General features: G+C 50.4%; 1 protein-coding gene and 1 pseudogene across 2 annotated transcripts in view; both read right to left on the bottom strand.

The window, feature by feature from the left end:
• The window catches only part of Lingo1 (leucine rich repeat and Ig domain containing 1), a 230,457-nt gene that overhangs the window by 50,949 nt on the left and 162,961 nt on the right, over nucleotides 1-16,547 (bottom strand). Inside the window, exon 4 of one of the 2 annotated variants that reach the window (XM_045160864.1) lies at nucleotides 14,106-14,191. The exons of the other annotated variant lie outside the window; for it this stretch is intronic. The gene's annotated coding sequence lies outside the window, so the exon portion shown is untranslated. The remainder of the gene's footprint in view (nucleotides 1-14,105; nucleotides 14,192-16,547) is intronic. 2 annotated transcript variants of the gene reach the window in all.
• LOC123464063 lies at nucleotides 6,329-6,535 on the bottom strand (annotated as a pseudogene).

Genomic DNA, 16,547 nt, shown 5'->3' with positions numbered 1-16,547 from the left:
CCCCACTGGCCGTATGTAGCACACAGGGCCTCTTGACGAGGTCCCATCCTCGGAGGCTGCCCAGCTCTCTTGGGGGTGCAGGCACATGGGAGAACAATACTGTCCCCACGCTGGTGGCTAAGGATGGAGCACCTGCCGCAAGGCCTTCTCTAGGCCGGAGGCTGGGGAGTGCCTGCCACCCTGGAGCTCACCAAGAACAGATGCGGCTGGAGGAAATGACTTAGGGCCAGAAGAGGGACAGAGGTGGATGGAAGCTTCCTGTGGCCACAACTTAGCTCCGTGATGCCAAGGAGCTAATGTGATGCTTTTGTGCCCCAGTTTCCCTTCATCTGCAGAATGACACTGATGGGTGTGTTTACCCCCACAAAGCTGCGAGCCATTTCTAACAGGGTCTTACTCATAATTAGCACCCAGCCAGGCACGGTGGCGCACGCCTTTAACCCTAGCACTCGGGAGGCAGAGAGGTAGGGGGATCGCTGTGAGTTTGAGGCCAGCCTGAGACTACATAGTGAATTCCAGGTCAGCCTGGGCTAGAGCGAGAAAAAAAAAAAAAAAAAAGCAGGGCTGGAGAGATGGCTTAGTGGTTAAGGTGCTTGCCTGCAAAGCCGGAGAACTCATTTTCTTTTTCTTTTTCTTTATTTGACAGCAACACACACACACACACACACACACACAGAGAGAGAGAGAGAGAGAGAGAGAGGCAAAGAGAGAGAATGGGCACACCAAGGCCTCCAGCCACTGCAGATGAACTCCAGACATGTGCGCCCCCTTGTGCTTCTGGCTAACGTGGGTCCTGGGGAATCGAACCTGGATCTTTTAGCTTTGCAGGCAAATGCCTTAACTGCTAAGCCATCCCTCTAGCGCCTGAGAACTCATTTTCAAACCTCCAGGTCCCATGTAGTCATGCGCACAGTGATGCACGTGTGCAATATCGCACATGTACACAAGGGGGTGCATGTCTGGAGTTTGTTCACAGTAGGCTGAATGTCCTGCCCCACCCACCCTCTTTCTCAAAATAAATAAATTTTTATTTATTTATTTATTTATTTGAGAGCGACAGGCACAGAGAGAAAGACAGATAGAGGAAGAGAGAGAGAATGGGCGTGCCAGGGCTTCCAGCCTCTGCAAACGAACTCCAGACGCGTGCGCCCCCTTGTGCATCTGGCTAACGTGGGTCCTGGGGAACCGAGCCTCGAACCGGGGTCCTTAGGCTTCACAGGCAAGCCCCTAACCGCTAAGCCATCTCTCCAGCCCAAATACAATTTTTTAAAGAGCACTTAAAAACCAGAGCTGTTCTGCTGTCTAGGCAGGTCTGACCAGGGTCATCCACAGTGGCAGGCTGGAGGCAAAGGCAGAGGATGTCAGGGTAGTAGATAGCTCAGCTTCCTCTGATCATGTAATGGAAGGATCTAGACATTTGGGTGGCGGGCCAGAGAGGCAAGTGGTACCATAAGGTATGGGGGGAGGGGTTACTGACCCAAGAATTCCCTGAGTGGAGGAAGAGAGAAGGGACAGCTGGGGTAAATGAATCAGGAGGCTGAAGGTCTGGAAGCACTTATCACCCTCAAGGGCCAAACTTACCTTGCTGAGGAGGGGCTGTGCAAACTTGGGTGTTAACAGGGCTCAAGGGAGGAGAGGCAATCTTCCCTGTGGCCAAGAAGGACAGAGGCCAAGTGGCTGCTCTGTCACCCCGGTGATCCAGGGTCCCTCTATGGAGCCTTGCTGGCTAAGCATCTAGGACTTCCCAGGCTGTGAAATAAGCTCTTTAGACTAAGCAGTAATGGCAGGATGAGGGAACATGGGGTGAAAAGAGGGTCCTGGGAATGGGCAGAAGAAGGACAGGTGCTCATGATAGGCTGGGCTCAAAGGGGACAAGTTTCTGATGGAAGATGGGATGGGAGGTGGGGGAAGGGATCTATTTTCTTCTCTGGCTCAGACCTGCTTCTTCTCTGTCTTTAGGTCTCCCACTGGTGTGCCAGGGTGACATTAGCGGGCTGGCATTAAGAAGCCGGAGCCCCTCCACTTGCCTGCCAGACGGGGCCTCAGCCGTAGAGGAATTGCTAATTGCTAATTGCTAATTACAGCCATGGGGAAGTATCAATGAGGGGCATCAATATTATTACTACCTGTGTCCCTGACTTTTTAAGAGATGAAAAGAGCCTGGGGCCATCTCTAGGACACTGAGTGGAGTCAGAGGGAGGAGAGCTCCCTGTGGAGAAGGGAGCACCCTCCGGCTTGGGCTATCCATTTCCCAGGCTGGTGCCACACTAGGAGGGAAGATCCATTGCCCCAGCCTCAATTCACCAGGACTTCAGGCCTGTCTTTTTGCTTATCTGGACCTCAAAGTCTTCTGCCAAATGGGTATAACAATGTTGGTTGTGTCTGTAATGCCACATAAGGAAGGGAGCAAATGAGGGGCAAGAATACAGCCTCTGAAAGGTGCCGAATGGTCTTCAGCCATGCCAACCTGAACATGCCCCCTCTCGTCTCAAGCGTGCCGACTGGGGCAAATGCCGGAGCTTTAGAGAGTTGGGGAACAGCTGGTAAAGTAAAAGAGCTGGGGGTCTGGAGAGATGGCTAAGGGGTTAAGGCACTTTCCTGCAAAGCCTAATGATCAGGTTCCATTCCCAAGTACCCACATAAAGCCAGATGCCACAAGGTGGCACATGCATCTGGAGTTCGTTTGCAGCGGCTGGAGGCCCTGGCATGCCCATACTCTCTGTCTGTATCTCTTCTGTCTCTCCCTCTGCTTGCAAATAAATAAATAATTTTTTTTTTTAGAAAAGGGCTGAGGCCACCAACAAAAGGACAGACATGTCCCAACTCAGTGAACTCTTAGAAGCAAACACCAGCTCCCCCATTCCACATCAAACACTAAATGTGGTTGAAATCAGACATTGATGTGCCCAGGCCTTCTGCTATCCCTGGGCTAATGACCCTGTGGGGATTTTTTTTATTTTTAATTTTTATTTATTTATTTGACAGAGAAAGAGGGAGAGGGAGGGAGAGAGAATGAGCGCACCAGGGCCTGCAGCCACTGCAAACAAATTCCAGACGCATGTGCCACGTTGTGCATCTGGCTAACATGGGTCCTGTGGAATTGAACCTAGGTCCTTTGGCTTTGCAGGCCTTAACTGCTAAGCCACATCTCCAGCCCAGCCCATGGGGATTTTTAAGGCTTCCAGTCTGTGGTGGTTTGATTCAGGTGTCCCCCCCATAAACTTAGGTGGTCTGAATGCTGGGTCTCCAGCTGATGCCAATTTGGAATTAAAGCTTCCTGGAGGCAGTGTATTGGTGGGGGCAGGCTTATGGGTGTTATAGCTAACTTCCCTTGCCATAGTTTGGCACACTCTCCTGCTCTGATGTTGATGAGGAGGTGATGTCCACCCTCTGCTCATGCCATCATTTCCCCCTGCCATCATGGAGCTTCCCCTCAAGTCTGTAAGCCAAAATAAACTCTTTTTCCTACAAGCTGCTCTCGGTCGGGTGTTTTCTGCCAGCAATGCGAACCTGACTGCGACATAGGCCATGCAGCAAACCCTGCCCACGAGGCCAGTCACAGGCCAAACTCACCCACAGGGTAATCCAATCTCCGAGAGAACCTCAAGGAGGCAGCTAGGATCAGAGGGGCTCCCTAAGAAGCACCCTAGGAAACAGCCGGGCGGCAAGCATGGCAGTCACCCACAAGCATGCACACGTCAGGACCACATACGTGGCATGACACATGAACGTAAGCAGACAGGAAAGAGGCAATGGGCCAGAGAGATGGCTTAATGGTAAAGGCACTTGCCCGTGAAGCCTAAGGACCCAGGTTCAATTCTCCACGTCCCATGTAAGCCAGACGCACAAGGTGGTGCATGTGTCTAGAGTTCGTTTACGGTGGCTGGGGGCCCTGATGCACCTATTCTCTCTCTTTCCCTTTTTCTCTGTCTCAAATAAGTAAATAAATCAGCGACGGGCGTGGTGGCACACACCTTTAATCCCAGCACTGGGAGGCAGAGGTAGGAGGATCGCCATGAGTTTGAAGCCATTCTGAGACTACATAGTGAATTCCAGGTCAGCCTGGGCTAGAGTGACACCCTACCTCAAAAAAAAAAAACAAAAAAAGAGGCAAGCACACAGATTTAGGGAAACACACACACACACACAGCATCTGAGACCCCAAGACTGGCTCTCATTGGCCCCAGGCGCCTCCCAGCTGAGAGGGAAATCAAACGCCCCACGCAGCCTCCAGGCACATGCGTTCTCTCCAGCCATGGCCAAGCCAAAACGGCAACAGTCAGACCGGCTGAGAAGCGAAGCCCAGCATGGCCTGAATATTTCACTGGAGATTTTGCTTCACAGAAAAATCCCTTCCTCGCCTCTTTGCGTGTCAGGCTCTAATTACCCATTAGGTGGCGGAGCAGAAACCTGGGGGCTGTTGGCAGTTCAGGCATGGTAGCTCCTGACCAGGCCTGTCCCAGCTCTCCGGGCAGACACGCTGGATGTCACTTTCCTGTCACCTCAGACTGCCAGGAGCTCCCAGCTAAAAAAAAAAGGGTCAAAGTTTGCCCCTTCTCCTCTCTAGCCAGCCACTGTATACTTCTTAAGTGAATGACCAAAGACAGAGCCAAAGACACAGTAGGCACCAGAGGACGGCAGAGAGGATGTCTTGGCGAGGTCCTGACCAGTCCATGCCAGTAACCGCCAGATCTCCCAGTCTCCCGCATCCCTCTCCGTCCCTGCTCAGTAATCAAGAGCTGACAGCTGCGTCTCTCTAGGGGCCAGGGAGGCAGGAACAGAGAGCAATCGGGCCAAGGCAGCCCAGCAGGGACGGGTGGGACTTGGGAACTGGAGGCTGTGGCCCTGAACAGTGTGTTGACACCAAATCACTGTCTGACCCAGCAAGTCCACTCCTCATATCAGATGCAGGAGAACCAAAGACGTGGCTTCCCACAAGGACCTGGGCACTGACGTTCACAGAGGCATGATTCTTAAGAGCCCCGAAGTTAAAACGATCTACCTGCCTGTGACTAAGTGGCTGTACAAAGGTGGGTGCCCACAATGGACTGTTATGTCACCACAAGGGACAGCACCCATGCACACCACAACGCAAAGGAACCTAAAACAGTGGTACTGACTGCCGCGAGCCAGGTCACACTACGTGTGTGACACCATCTACACAAAACGTGCAAAGCAGTGAATCCAGAGCGGATCTGTGGTTGCCAAGGCCCAGGGGAGGAGAGAATGGTGAGTCACTGCTTCTGGGTACAGGTCTTCTCTGTGGTGATGGAAATGCTAGAGTTAGACAGTGGCGATGGTTGTATAATCTTGTGGTTATCCTAAGAAGCACTGAACTATATACTCCAAAATGGTGAATTTGATGGCATATGAATTATTTCTAAATTAAAAAAAAATGGGGCTAGAGAGATAGCTTAGCAGTTAAGGCACTTGCCTGCAAAGCCAAAGGGGTCAGGTTCGATTCCCCAGGACCCACGTAAGCCAGATGCACAAGGTGATGCATGTGTCTGGAGTTCATTTGCAGTGGCTAAAGGCCCTGGTGTGCCTATTCTCTCTATCTGTCTGTCTGTCTGTCTCTCTCTCTCAAGTAAATAAATAAACTTAAAAAATTTTTTTAAATTCTTTAAAGTGTAACAAAACACAACACAAAACACATCTCTGTCGAGGGCCTCTAATTTTTTAAAAATTTATTTTATTTTTACATTTATTTACTTATGAGAGGGGGGAATGAGTGGGTGCTTCAGGGCCTCCAGCCACTGCAAACAAGCTCCAGATGCATGCACCACCTTGTGCATCTGGCTTACGTGGGTCCTGGGGAATTGAACCCGGGTCCTTAGGGCCTTCGCAGGCAAGTGCCTTAACCACTAAGCAATCTCTCTATCCCATATATACACAGATTATAGTCTTTTATCCCCTCTCCCTGGTCCTATTTCCCTGGGGCCCTCCTTAGAGGGGTGACTGGATTCTCTGTGGGATCATGATGGCCTCAGTTAGTAGGGCGTCTAATTTTTTTTTTAAGTTTGGAGTGTTTACTGGCAAAACCTCTTTTGTCTCCTTATTATCAATGTCAGCAATAGAAATTAAAGATAGTTTAACAAAACAGGAACCTGTCATTAAATATAATTAAATAAAATATAGTCAAGTAAAATTTTAAATATAAATACCACATGTTTCTTGACTAGCATTAGGTAAATAGCTAAACTGTTTTATCCAGAATTCTGGTCTCAGAGAAAAGAGTCAGAGACCATTTCAAAGGTGCTTGCGTGTTATCGGGTCCATTCGTTAAACAACAGAGACCATTTGGGAAGAATCCCACAAGTCTTTTCTTTTAACCAGAGATCTTTGTTGGTCCTTTTGCGGGCGTTCCATTTGCTTCTGCCCCCTTGCAGTCTACTTTGCTTTTATCTGTATCACTGGAGGCCTATACCGCCTTTCCAGGCCATGTACGACTGAGGAGAGGGTATATGTATGGTTCTAAGCAGTTTTTGAAGATCCCAAGCAGAACCGGGACGGTGACACAAGGAGCGCACACCATTGTCCCAGGCTTGAGCTCCCACAAGAGGCCAAGCAGGAGAACCATGCTGCCAGGGATCAGTGCGCCACCGGGCCCGGATGGAGCCCAGCAGCACTCACAGGGCTACGATAGGCAGGCCACTCCAGGAGTCTAAGTTGTTTTTGCCTCTTGTTTATACATTTGTCTCCCACACGGGTGTGGAAGTTTCTGGAAGGTAGCGCCTGAGGCCCAGTCGCGCTCCAGAGTGGCCTCCCAGAGTGGCACTTGACCCAGAACAGTGGCTTATATAGCAGCAACACACTACCCACGCCACGTTTTTAAGCTATTTCCCCAGCCTACTTTCCTTATTTATTTATTTGCAGAGAGCCTCTAGCCACTACAAATGAACTCCAGACATATGTGCTACTTTGTAAATCCGGCTTGATATAGCTACTGGGGAACTGAACCCGGGTTGTGTTAGGCTTTGCAGGCAAGTGCCTTAACCACTGAGCCATCTCTCCAGCCCTGTTTTAAAAAGCCATGCATTTATTTGTGTGTGTGACTAGGTGCGTGCGTGTCGGGCATGTACCCCTTTTCATCCAGCTTCATCTGGGTGCCAGAGAATCAACCCTGGACTGACAGGCTTCACAGGCAAGCTCTTTAACCACTGGGCCATCTCCCCTACTCCCCTGGCATTACTTTTTTGGGCGGATGAGTTGGAAGTGTGCCTGGCTGCAGGGTAACCAGGCCAGCTTCTAGCTAGAAGCAAGATGGCTGATGACTCAGGGCTCCACTTCCAGCTGGGGGTGCAGTGGAAGAGGGGAGAAAGGGAGGGAGAAGACAGAAGAGTAAGGAGGGAGAGGGAACAGTCACAGCAAGATTAAGGCAGTGCTCAACTCCATGAGGAAACCAGTGGGCAGATGTCACCTTTACATATAAAGATGGGCCCCAACACACACGATGATCCCCAGAGATAGTTCAGCCATGAGTAGAGAGGTGAGGGGAAGGAAAGACGCTCACCTCCTTCCATCCTCTGTGCCACGCACAGTGGGCATGGGAAGCAGTGGCAGCGTCTCTCTCTGGCTTCAACTCCAGGAGGCAGACTCAGTCCTGATCCTGCGCGGACTTTGAACTGTGATCCTGTCCCTTGTCACAGACTAAGCCTTGACCCTGGCCGGGTGGACCTGCCTTCAGAGACCTGGAAGAGACTCCAGACAGCTCACTCTCTTTTCCTACTCCCCAAGGCAAGGTGACAAAGGGTCTGCCAACCACTGAGCCTAAGGTGGCGAATGGATGGATGGAGCAGGTGTCTAATAAACGATGGCTCCCTCTCTGAGCTCCACTCTAGGTCTCTCAGAGAGCTTGCAGCTCCCTCCTCCCAGTCTCCCTCCACTCCTTCTAGGCACTTCTTTCTTCCCAGCAGGGCAAGGGGAGCCTGTCAACTGCTAGGTGCCCTCGCAGCCTTTCCTAACCCAGATACACCTCAGCCAGGCACGACTCGGCATCCTCAGCTGACTGCCAGCTCACCCCGCAGAGGTGTTAACTGATAATGAAGACATTAGCTATAAGCTGAAGTGCGGGTCCCTGCCAGGAGTATTTTGGTCTTTCCGGGTTGCTTTGGAAAATGGGAAAACCTTTAGTCCCCTGCCAAATGGCAGATGGGGACACGGAAAGCATACCGGGCGGTTAGTTAGCTCGAGGCCGGCAGGGTCTTCCTGCCCTCGCAGAAGGAACAAGGGCTTTCCAGTCTCAGCTCCGCACCAATGAGGCGATGCCACTGGCCAAGGCCGAAGCCCCCTTGGGGCCTCAGCATCCTTATGCAAATGGCGAAAACAACAGGAATCTTGCAGAACTGTGGCTCCAACTGACCAAGATGCCAAGCAAGGCTCTGTGGTCCTGGCCACGCAGGCACTCCCAGGGTCCCTTTGCCTCTTCCTGTGCTGTCATCTTCTGCTCCTCACAGCTCCTCACCCTGCCCCCACTCAATGAGTGACCACTCTTTCAGCTTCTGAAAGCTGCCCCCAGGCAGAGGCCAGTGGGACTGAGCAGCGAGGCCTGGACAGACGTGAGACTGGCGCCCATCTAGCAAGCAGCGGGAAGGAGGCAAGCCCGTGTCCTCAGTGAGTGGCTTTGAAGCAGCTGGCTGGACGTCTGGATGCCTACCTCAAACCACCCTTTCCAGTTGCAGTAGCAGTTTAAGTATTTTGAAATCTTGAGCGAGGCATGTAGCTCAGTTGGTAAGTGCCTGCCTGGCATGCACAGGGCCTTGAGTTTATTCTCCAGTGCCACACAGCCTGGATGCGGTGGCACACACCAGTAATCACAGCACGTGGGAAGTAGAGGCAGGAGGATCCCAAGTTCAACATCATCCTCAACTACGTAGACAGTTTGAACCCAGCCTAGGCTACATGAGACCCTGTCTCAGGAAAAAAAAAAAAGCAAATATTTAAAAATCTTATAAATAGCTAGAAATATAAGACAGTTAAAAAAAAAAAAAACACATTGCCATGAGTGGTTCCAGAAACTCTAAAGTAAAAAAGTGACTACAGGAAAAATTTAAGTATTTGAGGGATTGTAAAAACAAACAAACAAACAAACAAACAAAAATGGGCTAGAGGGATGGCTTAGTGTTAAGGCATTTGCCTGCAAAGCCAAAGGACCCAGGTTTGATTCCCCAGGACCCACGTAAGCCAGATGCACAAGGTGGCGCATGAGTCTGGAGTTCGTTTGCAGTGACTGGAGGCCCTGGTGTGCCCATTCTCTATGTCTGTCGCCTCCCTTCTCTCTGACTCTCTCAAATAAATAAATAAAACTTAAAAAATACCCCATAAGTTAAATGAATAATATAAAAAAAAACAGCCTGTGATAAACATGGCAGACAGTCAACCTCTTATAAACCACCTTGCTCTTGAAAATCAGTAATACACTCTGAGCTACCCTCACCCAATCACTGATCTGCATCTGAGCCCCACTTGACACACGCTAGAAACATGCTTGCCCTTGGCCTACAGGACCGCACATCTCTCTTACTTTCTGCTAACTTGGGTCCCCCCCCACCGGGCCCCGCCAACTCCACAGCCTCTAACCAATGGAGGTCTCAGGGTGGTCACTGAGCCTTCTCTCGTCTGTCTATACTCACTCATATACAACTCTCATTTAATCTCAAGGCATTCAATACTATCTCTACACTGATAACCCCCAAATCTGTATCCCTAGGTCAGATCCCCTGAGCTGCTGCCTCGTATGTCAAACTGTCAACACCACGGCTCCCTGTCAACTCGCAGCAGAGGTCTGCTGACGTCACGGGTTTGCCGCCTTGGCTCCATATTCAGGATGGCTCCAGGCTTGGTTAGTGCTCTCCTATCCCAGTCCATTTGGAAATTTGGAGAAAATTTTCTTTTTAAAAAAAATATTTTATTTTTATTTATTTATTTGACAGAGAGAGAAGGAGAGAGGGAGAGAATGGGCACGCCAGGGCCTCCAGGCACTACAAACGAACTCCAGGCGTGTGTGCCACCTTGTGCATATGGCTAATGTGGGTACTGGGGAATTGAACCTGGGTCCTTTGGCCTCGCAGGCAAACACCTTAGCCACTAAGCCATCTCTCCAGCCGGAGGAAATTTTCTTAAATAAAGAGCAACCTGTTTCATTTTGCTCTGGGCCTTAAGCCTCATGTCCTGTCCTGTCCTGTCCGCAGCCGGGCCCCTTCTCACCCTTATGCTACCTGCTCCTCCCTACAGGTCCCTGTCTCTATCAAAGGCACCTTGCCTTTCCAACTACAGTCTGGGCTTCCCTCATCTTGGATAGCTGTGAACAGGATGCCACAAGTAGAAAAGTCCACATTGTGAAGCTCTTGCTTCATGCACAAAATTATTCAAACCACTGACTAGTGACTGGGAAGGTAACTCAACTGGTAAAGTACTTGCCTAGCAAGCATAAGGACCCAAGATCCACTGCCGGTTCTTATGTAAAAATGCCAGGTGTTGGGGCTGGAGAGACGTCTCAGTGGGTAAGAATACTTCCCAGGCAAGAATGAGGGCCTGAGGGGGACTGAGACTACCTGAGTTCGGTTCCCCAGCACCCATGTAAATATATGAGGGTGGCCACCCCAGAACCCCTGGAGAATCACTGGGGCTTGCACAAACACAAACAAACAAACAAAAAACCAGCAGGCGTCAGAATCAGAGAGGAAAGTCCATCTCAAAGGAACATGACCAATGCATGGGGCGGGGGGTGGTGGTGCCTGACACTCTCCTCTGGCCTTCATGTGTACACACAAAAGGTACATACATCTGCACATGAACATACACCATACACACCACAGACACACATACTACACACATACACAACATGCTGAATGTGGTGGTACATGCTTGTAAGCCCTAGACCCATGAGAAGCCCTGCCTCACAAAATGTTGGATGATGATCCTGAGAAATACCTAAGGGGTTTTATAAAGTGTATTATACACATACCACATGTGTATAATACACATATAATACACACACAGCATACATGTCTGCTTACACAGGTACACACACATAAAAATAAATAATAAAACAATTTCAAAAATTGTATAAAATTATCTTTGGGATATATAGATATATATGTATACATAAAACATGAATGGGGGGCCGAAGAGATGGTTTAGCAGTCAAGGTGCCTGCTTGCAAAGTCCGAGGACCCAGGTTCTATTCCCCAGGACCCACATGAAGCCAGACACACAAGGTGGCAAATGCAGCTGGAGTTTGTTCGCAGCGGCTAGAGGTCCTGGGGCACCCATTCTCATTCTCCCTCTCTCTCCTTATGAATAAATAAGGATTAAAGAATAAATAAAACATGAAGCTTATGTTTACACTTGGGGGTCTCATTCTCAAATCTAATACACACACATAATGTTCACATATACACACAATTATTCAAAAATATGAAATCCAACCATTTCCGGACCTAAGCATTTCACATGAGGGACAGGCACCCCATACATGGGCCCAAATCCTTGGAGTCATCTCCATCCCCCGCTACATATCATGTCAACAAGTTCTACTGGCTCTACCTCAAACATAATCCTGGACTGCAGCCACTTCTCCCCCACCCCTCAACAAGACCCCCTGGTACAGGTCCCCCTCCAGCTCCTCCCTGGATCATTGCAGTAAACGGACTTCCGACTGCTCTTCCTGCTCCACAGCTGCCCAAGGAACCAGGTTAAACTACAGCTCAGAACCTCGCATGGCTCCTCACTCACTCGGAGGAAAAGCTGACATCCTTTGGGTGGCCCACAACGCCCTGCGGGGTTCAGCTCTTGATCCTCCCCTGGCCTTTTCCCTCGCTGTCTCTCACTCCCTCTGTTCCACCCAGTTGTGCACGACCCTCTGTGCACAAACATGTCAAGCCTGCTCTTGACCGAGGGTCTTTCTGGAGCACCGTCCCCTCTGGGACAAACTTCTCAGACATGTCCCTCCACTTACTCTCTGGAAGGCCCGTCCTAACTCTACCCAGGCTGCCTTCCCCTCCCCTGCTGTATTATTTTCTCATGAACACAGTATCTCTCACGTACTGATCTGCTTTCTTTGGCTGCCTCTCCTCCACTATAGCGCAAGTTCTATAGAGCAGACGTTTTCAGTGGGTTATGTTCAAGGTTCGGTCACCAAGCCAGTGTTCAACACATAGAGGTGCTTCATAAATGTACTGAATGAATAGACCCGGGCAAAGAGAAATGAGCAGTCGGCCTGATAGGAGGGGGAATATTCACAAATGAAGGGGTAGACATGGCCAGTGAACACACACACATCATTAGCGATTGATCAGAGAAATGGAAAGTAACATCATTTCCCCCTATCAGATTGGCAGGGATTTAAGTGGCTGTGGTTGTTGGGGGCAGCCACGTGAATGGTCTTGTGGGAGTGTAAGATGGCCCAACCTCCTGAAAGTTGATCTGCTGAAGAGAATAGATCAAATGGGGAAATATGTGTGTCCTCTGACCCAGGCAGACCACTTCCGGAAAGATCCCGAAGGACCCACGCTGCAGGTACACACAGACTCAGTGTTCTTTGAGTGAGGTTTATAAATAGTCAAATGCGGGAAACCACCTAAATGGGCCCCGTCAGGATTAAAAATTGATGAGGGATTTACAGACCATCCACACAAATATAAATGGACAGGGAAGAGCTCATGGATAGACCTGGGGGTGGTCCACATGACATTGTATTCAGTGGAAAAAAAAAAAGTGACAGATTGGTACAACTAGTATGATATCACATTTTTCCTTTTAAAATATGTTTGTAAACACACAGGGGAAAGTCTGGAAGGACATACATCAAATCCTTAGCAGTGGTTATTTAGCCCTTGGGAGGAAAGGATTGTGGGAAGGGCTCAGATTGAAATTTCTAAATCCTTCCAGGTACATAGCTGGGCAGGAGACTTATTACCGTAATAATCGGAAAATGACCTCACTTAGGACAAACATCTCTTGAGTCTTCCACGTGTTAAAGAATGAGAAGTAGGACATTCTAAAACCTCCCATCAGATGGCCTACCTCCCCTACGCCCCCTGCCCCGCCTTGGGCCCTTCTCCCCAACCTGGCAAGCCACGCACTGCAGGTTCTAAGGCCAAGAAACAGACTTCTATTCTCGATTCCCTTCACAGCTCCTCGCCTGGCTCACAGCTCTTTTCACAGGCACATGGGCCCAGTTGTTCTCCCGCTCTGCGCACCCTGCCCCGTGACCTCCTCAGCCTGGCTCTGCTGTCAGAAGTCAGAGAGGGAAGCCCAGGAAACCTTAAAGCACTCCTCGGGGACAGGACTGCTGCCCCAGCCTCAGGACTCTGCCCCAGGGACAGCCTGCGTGGCTGAGGTGTGTGGCCTGAGCAGGCAGGATTGCCCATTGCCACAGAATCTCTGCCATGGGCACCGGAGGAAGTTGGCAGTGGAACCAGGGATCCCAGCAGGGAGGCCTGATTGCTGAAGAGGGAGGCGTGGTCAGCCCCCATGTGACTGCCTGATTCAGCAAATAAAATTGTATATGCTGTGCAATATTCGAGTTGTGTTTATACTGCATAATTACTTGTTGTGTGTCTGAGACTGAAATTCAACTGGGCATCTGTACTTTTTCTGGCAACCTCACCTCTCGCCTATCGTTGGAGAACGTGACAGCAAACAGAAAGCCTTCCGTGAGGATGGCCAGGGTGGGGATCAACAGTGGAGACAGGCTGTTTCCTGTGGGCCGGGCCCCCATCCAGGAGGAGCAGTCCCTCAGAGAGCTGGGAACTTGCGGGCTAAGAATTGTCGGCACAATGGTGCCTTGTAGCAGGCAGCCAAAAGCCCAAGTAACAACAGTGGAGAGGAACAGTCAAGGCAGAGCCTCCTACAGCCCGGTACTTGGCAGGTGTGTTGATGAGCAACCAGACAGCCCGTGAGAGCCAAGCTGGGCTTCTCTGAGTGAGGGCTGCTGCCAGGGGGTTTCAAACTTCATACCTGGTCCCCCATTATGGTCTTTGGTAGGGGTTCACTCAGAGGGGGACCGCCCTGGGTAAGGGGCCCTGGTCCTCACACTGAGTCCTCGAACCCCATAGTGCCACAGGCATAGACATGGTAAGCTTGCTTCTCACTCCCCCTACCTGGGTCAGATGGCGTCGGGAGGTAAAGAGAGGGGCGTCTGGGGGCCAGGGAAGCAGCAGCCTGTCGGTCGAAGTTCCCGCATGCACTGTAGGGAGGAGCAGGGAGGTTAGAATGCCACTGCCTGGGGTGGGGGGTCTCAGCCCACGGGGCTCAGCACTGCTTCCCACCACAGCACGGGCATCCAGGCACCAGCCTCCCTACCCATTCACTAGGGCTTTTGAGTGGCTCGCCCTGTGTGACCACAGTCCAGGAGTAGGAATTCCCTGTCCAAGCCCCTTTTTGCCCCCTACTGTCTCCCCCCCCTCCCGTGCATGCACATTTGTGCACATTCATGTGTGTGCAGGTGCACATGTGTGTCCGTGCATGTGAAGACCAGAAAACAATCTTGGGACATGACATCTACCTTTCCTTTTTTCTTTTTTCTTTTCTTTTCTTTTCTTTTTTTTTTTTGAAGTAGGGTCTCACTCTAGCCCAGGCTGACCTGGAATTCACTCTGTAGTCTCAGGGTGGCCTTGAATTCACAGCGATCCTCCCACCTCTGCCTCCCGAGTGCTGGGGTTAAAGGCGTGCGCCGCCACGCCCGGCTCCACCTTTCTTTTTTTTGAGAAATGGTCTCTTCATTGTCCTGGAGCTCACCAATTAGGTTAGAGAAGTTGGCCAGGGAGCACACGAGGGATCTGCTTGTCTCTGCTACCCCAGCAATGGGCTTCCAGGTGTGCGCCACCAGGCCTGACACTTTTACACGGGCATGGGGGTGGGGAGGTCTAACGCAGGTCCTCGTGATCATGAACGAGGCAAGCCTCTCCCCCAGGGTCCCTGCAGCTTTCATTCACACTCATGAGCACAGGAAGGACCCTCCCCTCTAATTCTCCCTCAGAGTTCCACGTTTCCCATTGAGTCTGTCTCCTGTCTGCTGGAAGCTCACTTATGTGTCCTCAACCTCAGTACCAAGGATGCCTGAGTTCTAACCTCCCACGATGTGATCAGCAGCTCTCCCGACTCCCCCACCAAATCCTTTCGCCTCTCAGCCTGTCAGCCTGTGACTGGATGGCACCACTCCTCGGGGACCCGTTCTCCCCATGCGGTCACGCTCCAAGATTCTGCTTCCTCCCTCCCTCCCCTCCCACCCACACTGGAGCCTTAGTCACCTTGCCTATCCCCAAGTGGCACACACTGTACCCAGTGCCCCGTCCACGGGCCACGTCCTTCTCCTCCCTCAGCCCAGGTTGACTTGACACCTCTGCTTGGCTCCTCCTCACCCAGGCACTGCCTGACCACAAAGTAAGAAGGAGAGTGTGGGGTCCTCCTAGACGCACTGCCCTGCCCCAATGCTGCGTCATCTGGTCTTCTTGTTTCAACAGCTCCAAGGAGTAACTTTCTCTCAGGTGTGGTAACTGAGGTGTAATTAACCTGCAGTACAGTTTACCCTTTCTAGCGCACACGTCTATGGTCCCGTGAGTCTTGACAACCGCATATAGCCACGTCGCCAACCACCACAATCAAGGCGGAGGATGAGTCCACCTCAAGTCTCCATAGCCCGTCCTTTTGTAGCCAACATCCCTCCGACCTCTGGCAGCCACGGACCTGTTTCTGTCCCTGCGTCTACAAGTAGTCATCCATAGGTAGAGTCAAGTCTAGCTGTGTTCACTTAGCACAAATCTCCCTTGAGATTTATCTGTGTTGTCTTATATCGGACTCTTATTCTTTTTATTTATTTTTTTTTTCTGAGTAGTATTCCATTATTTATCCACTCACCAGTTAAAGAGCACTTGTGCCGTTACTGATTTGGGGAGATTATGAATAATGTCATTATAAGTATCCACAGGCAGGTTTTCGCATGAAAGATGTTCTCTTTCTTTGTAAGTACCTTAGCTATAGTTGTACGGCAATCTTACTTTCCTTTTTTTTTTTTTTTGAGGTAGGGTATCACTTTAGCCCAGGCTGACCAGGAATTCACTATGTAGTCTCAGGCTGGCCTCAAACTCACAGCAATCCTCTACTGGGATAAAAGAGGCTGCAAAGTTTAAGTATTTTTATTACTTATTTGAGAGACAGAGATAGAAAGATAGGATGGGTACACCAGGGTCTGCTGCCACTGCAAATGAACTCCAGATGTATTCACCACTTTGTGCATCTGGCTTTATGTGGATCCTGAGGAATCGCACTCAGACTGGAAGTCTTTGAAAGTAAGCACCTTTAACCACACAGCCATCTCTCCAGCCCAGATTTCTTCTTCTTTTTATTAAATTAATTTAATTTAGTTATGAGATAGGTATATATAGAGAGAATGGGCACACCAGGGTCTCTAGGAGCTGCAAACGAACTATAGACGCATGCACCACCATTGTATCTGGCTTACATGGGTTCTGGGGAATTGAACCTGGGTTCTTGGGCATTGAGGGCAGGCGTCTTAACCACTAAGCCATCTCTCCAGCACCCCC

The sequence above is a fragment of the Jaculus jaculus genome, chromosome 10, assembly GCF_020740685.1.
Source record: "Jaculus jaculus isolate mJacJac1 chromosome 10, mJacJac1.mat.Y.cur, whole genome shotgun sequence".
Lineage (NCBI taxonomy): Eukaryota > Metazoa > Chordata > Mammalia > Rodentia > Dipodidae > Jaculus > Jaculus jaculus.
The sequence above is the reverse complement of the archived record's forward strand: the minus strand, read 5'-3'. Positions and strand labels throughout refer to the sequence as shown.